Source organism: Sceloporus occidentalis, unplaced genomic scaffold (genome assembly GCF_023333645.1).
Source record: "Sceloporus occidentalis isolate IW3139 unplaced genomic scaffold, rSceOcc1.0.p SCAF_36, whole genome shotgun sequence".
Classification (NCBI taxonomy): Eukaryota; Metazoa; Chordata; class Lepidosauria; order Squamata; family Phrynosomatidae; genus Sceloporus; species Sceloporus occidentalis.
This window is the reverse complement of record NW_028317016.1, coordinates 8,406,732-8,412,232: the sequence shown is the minus strand read 5'-3', so window position 1 is coordinate 8,412,232 and position 5,501 is coordinate 8,406,732.

The following is a 5,501-nucleotide window of genomic DNA, read 5'->3' as shown; positions in this document are numbered from 1 at the left end:
AGAAAGTTGATATTTATATTGTCTGCTTCTAATATTGTCAATTACCAAGACCAAATAGCTGTCAAAGGATGTCAGGGACACGATTGTAGACCTACACAAGGCTGCAATGGGCTACAAGACCATCGCCAAGCAGCTTGGTGAGAAGGTGACAACAGTTGGTGCGATTATTTGCAAATGGAAGAAACGCAAAATAACTGTCAATCTCCCTCGGCCTGGGGCTCCATGCAAGATCTCACCTCGTAGAGTTTCAATGATCATGACAATGGTGAGGCCCAGAACTACACGGGAGAATCTTTGGCATCAACTCAACCCGTCATGTTTAGAGGAGGAGGAATGCTGAAAATGACCCCAAGAACACCATCCCCACCATCAAACATGAAGGTGGAAACATTATGCTTTAGGGGTGTTTTTCTGCTAAGGGGACAGGACAACTTCATGCATTAAAGGGACGATGGATGGGGCCATGTACTGTCAAGTCTTGGGTGAGAACCTCCTTCCCTCAGCCAGGGCACTGAAACTGGGTCATGGATGGGTATTCCAGCATGACAATGACCCAAAACACATGAGCAAGGCAACAAAAGAGTGGCTCAAGAAGGTCCTGGAGTGGCCTAGCCAGTTTCCAGAACTTAATCCCATAGAAAATCTGTGGAGGGAGCCGTAGGTTCGAGTTGCCAAACGTCAGCCTCGAAACCTTAATGACTTGGAGAGAATCCGCAAAGATGAGTAGAACAAAATCCCTCCTGAGATGTTTGTAAACCTGGTGGCTAACTAAAAGAAACATCTGTGATTGCCAGCTGTGTGATTGCCAACAAGGGTTATGCCACCAAGTACTAAGTCATGTTTTGCAAAAGGATCAAATACTTATTTCACTGAGTAAAATGCAAATCAATTTATAATTTATTTGTGTTATTCTGGATTTTTTTCTTGTTATTCTGTCCAAAATTATAGACTGACCATGTCTTTGTCAGTGGGTAAACGTACAAAATCAGCAGGGGATCAAATATTTTTTCCTTCTCTGTATAATACGTATTATATATAATAGGTGTTTTTATTTTTTTTTTATTTTAAATTTTTTTTTTTAAGAAACCTGTGTTGTATTTGTAATTTTTTGAGAGCAGAGTATTTTTGTGTATTGTATATAGCACATTAATAAACTCACATTGCTTCCTGAGATTTTGTTGCTGCAGTTATCTTTTATGTAACTTTAAACTGCCCAAATTACTAAAATAGTTTTTGTCCCTGATAATTTCCCATCTTCAGTTTTACCCAGAAGAATTATTCAATTAATGTATAATTCCAGCAAGGAGACTTTTATACAAAGCACATAGTGATTCTGGCCTCTTATTTTTTATTTTGGTGTTATAATTTTTCAACAAGGAACAATCACTCCTCTCATGGCCTGTAGAAACTTCCACATTCGCAAATTTAAAAGACTAAGATGCAGCACAGATCTGCAGCCCATTCTTCTATAATATTCATATCTTTCAATTCTTTCCTTTTTTATAATTTTCGAATGCTAACCCTAAAACCTACCATTTTTTCCATGATCATTCTGGCCTGTGGCATGTGGTACCGTCTGCCAAGACAAATTAAGATTCCATCTGGAAGTTAGGTTACCAAATCAGAGCATTTGTTCCTTTCACTTTTATTTAATCCGTAACATGGGGGTTTGAGTACATATGAATGTATGTATGGTTCTACATATTTGGCTGTATCTCATGAAAGGCCCCACCTTTCCAATAGCCTTAAACAATAACCCAAGATGCCTTGTAGATAACCCACTCTTGACTTGGTATGTTTGCTTGTGCAAAGCAGCACATTTTTAATGCTTCAAAGAGTTTGTTTTTGATAAGTTAGTATCTGAAATGTTTGTTGGGGTAATCAAAGGGCCAGGGGTGATAGCCAAACCCTTGTTTGCAGCTGAGTACTTGTTCACATTATTCTTAAAGGAGCCTGGTCTATTAGGGGGAATAGTCACCATTAACACTTTTGAAATCTCTAAATTATTTATGAAATACCTCTATACCTTGTATTTCATTTTTTTCAAGCAGTATTATTGTTAACAAGCTTCAAGTTATTGTTTCATTTAAAGGGAGAGAGTTTTTTTTACTCAAGGAAACTGATGGTTGAAAGAAATGTGGAACAGCCTCCTAGCAGAGTTAGTAGAAGCTAACACAGTGAGGGAATTTAACTGTTTGAGAACCAACCATTTATGGAAAAGCGTACCCCAGGAGCCAACCATGTATCTCACCAGTGGTTGCACTTTCCCATCTCAGCTCTCAAAAAACTGTTACAACTGTGTCCTGTGTGCAGGGAATGGTATCCCTCATATTGCAGGGCAATTGAAGCTTATTTTTTTGATAAATGATTACCCTATAGAGTGATCGTGCAGCATTAACATTAAAGCTGCTGTAAGCTGCTCCTCTGCCATGGTAAAACAGTGTCCTGAATGAAGGGAAGAGCTTCCCTTGTATTGCCCTCCGCTGACATCAGTGGGGAGTCCTGGTGGCGTCCCTCAAGGGAAGGCTCCAGGTAGCCGGAGCCCAGAAGTCAGGGGCGTACCTAGAGTATTTGGCACCCGGGGCGGATCCTGTAAGTGGCACCCCCCCCCCCAAATGTAAAGACATCTACAAAATTATGTTGGCAAGAATATTTATTGCACCAATTTGTAAACTGTATGTCAACTGTAAACAACAAGAAATCTGAAAAAATAAATTAATAACTTATAAGTAAAATAAATACGTTTAAATAACATTTACTGAACATATAATAGTGCTTTCTTTAATAACCCTACAAAAAAAACAGCGTCCACATTGCCCAAATAGAACCTGACGAGCACCCAAATTACACACAGATAGGACGTGCCATCTTTGCCCCCAAACAGCCCAGCATGAGTCAGCATTGTTCCCAAACAGCCGAGTGTACGCCATCTTTGTCCCATAAACACGCTAGCTGTGCCATCTTTGTCCCATAAACACCCTGCCTGTGCCATTTTTGTCCCATAAACACCCTGCTCATACCATCTTTGCCTTTTTGACAATCAACTATACACCTATGATTAACACAAACACTCTCACTCCCTTCTCCCTATCTACCCCCTCCTAACTATCTACCCTCTCCCCCCTTTGAAGTTCACTTATCTTTCAGGAGTCCTGCGGTGGGGGTGCAACGCCTCTGTCTCCCAGCTCTGCCACTGTATGGAACAGTATAGAGTGATGGGAGTTATGATGTACTTTAGAGCATAATGAAAAAGACATTGGAAATGGTACAGCATAACACCCATCACTCTCACACATTTACCAATCCACACTTACCAATTCACAGATTCCACACATACCAATCCACACATACCAATCCACAGATTCCACACTTAACCAATCCACACTTACCAATCCACTCTCACTGAATGATTTCCTACCTTTCCTCTTTTCTTCTAACAGCAGTCAGCTCCTTTTCTTCCTCTTCGCTCATCTTCTTCTGTCTTCTTCCGGGTTCAGAGGGCACGGACGGCGGTGGGCGCGGCTTCAGTGTTGTGCGCCGGGATCTGACAACAGACCCCGGCGCACAGCAGCAGTTGCCGCGCGGATCGCGAGGGAGCGGTATCGGAGGTCTTTAACAGACCTCCGGCTCCCTTGAGTGATTTTAAGCCGGGAACCGGCTTAAAATCACTCAAGGGAGCCGGAGGTCTGTTAAAGACCTCCGATGCCGCTCCCTTGCGAGCCTTCTCCTCCAGCGGCGGACATTACTGTCCGTCTCTGGAGGGGTGCCGGGTGCCGGCAAGTTGGCACCCCCCTGATGAGCGGCACCCGGTGCGGACCGCCCCCCCGCTAGGTACGCTACTGCCAGAAGTTCCCAGGTATGAGGTTTTTTTCAGTGCAAATGCTCTGAAAAATAATCATTGTCTTATATTCAAGGTCGTCTTCTAATCAGACCTCAAATAGAGGTCTGACTACAAGACTAAGATCCAGATCATCCGCAGCGCTGCCTGGGACCTGGATCCTCCTCTCTGGCAGCCTGTGCGATGAGCGCATACAACCTCCTCTGCTGCCGGCACTTCCTCTGGGCTTCTATGATGGAGCGCCGCCATTGCATGACCTTCCGCTGCTCATTCATAGAAGCCTCAAAGGAACTGCCAGCAGCAGCAGAGTTTGTTTGCACGCATCGCGCAGAACTCCACTGGCTGCCACCACTAGACACCAAGGAATCTGAAGCACGGGGGACAAGCTAGGGACGCACTGGTAAGTCGGGGGAGGGTAAGAGTGGCATGAGGGTATAAGGGCTTTCTGGAGGCAGAGTGGCATATAGGGGGTTAAAAGGAACATCAGGGAGGCAGAATGGCATATAGGGGGTTAAAAGGAATAACAGGGAGGCAGAGTGGCATATAGGGGTTAAAAGGAATATCAGGGAGGCAGAATGGCATATAGGGGGTTAAAAGGAATAACAGGGAGGCAGAGTGGCATATAGGGGTTAAAAGGAATATCAGGGAGGCAGAGTGACATATAGGGGTTACAAGGAATATCAGGGAGGCAGAGTGGCATATAGGGGGTTAAAAGGAATATCAGGGAGGCAGAGTGGCATACAGGGGGTTAAAAGGAAAAACAGAGAGGCAGAGTGTCATATAGGGAGTTAAAAAGTAATATCAGGGAGGCAGAGTGACATATAGGGGTTAAAATGAATATCAGAGAGGCAGAGTTGCTTATAGGGGTGTATAAGGCATATCTGGGGGTCAGAGTGGCATATAGGGAGTATAAGACATATCTCGATATCTCGATGTGCTTTCATGGAATATAGACTTTTCTTTATTTTCACACTTTATACCAGTTTTGCCATGGAATTTATTACTTATTTCCAGTATATGGTTTACGAAAATATACTTTACTCTGCACATACTTAATAGAAACATAATAGGGAATATTGTTGTTCTAAAAGACAAAGTGGTATGAAAATATGTAATTTGTGTTTTTTCGTTTTTTGTTCAATATCTTGTCCCACAATACAACATTCACTTCTAGTCCACTATGAATTAAAAAATGAAATTCTGCTGAAAAAAATACTATATAGTTTTTAACAGGTAGGCCAAACGCTTTTGCCAGAAATTGTGGTTAAATGGAAGGATGAGGAAACTGTTTAAAAAAATGTCCTGGCCTCCCAAAGGAGAAAAATTTGGCCAGATATCTGGCACTCAAAGGGTTAAACCTGCATGGTTAGGAATATGGCTTTCCTTAATCTTAGAAAATACCAAATACTGATTAAGGTTTGAGCATTTTTACATCAGAAAGAATTGGGCACACTAGATGGATCAAATGGTTCTTATCAGCCATCAAATTCTATGTTTCTATACCTTTCTGGTATAAATGATTTAATTGCTTGTCAACACAGATTTTAATGGCTGCACTGACCACAACTATCAGCAACTTAACAAAAGGATGATAACTTAAGTTAGTTCCTATGGACAAAACTAATATGTCTGCCCTCATGATATAGATATACATTTAGTTTTA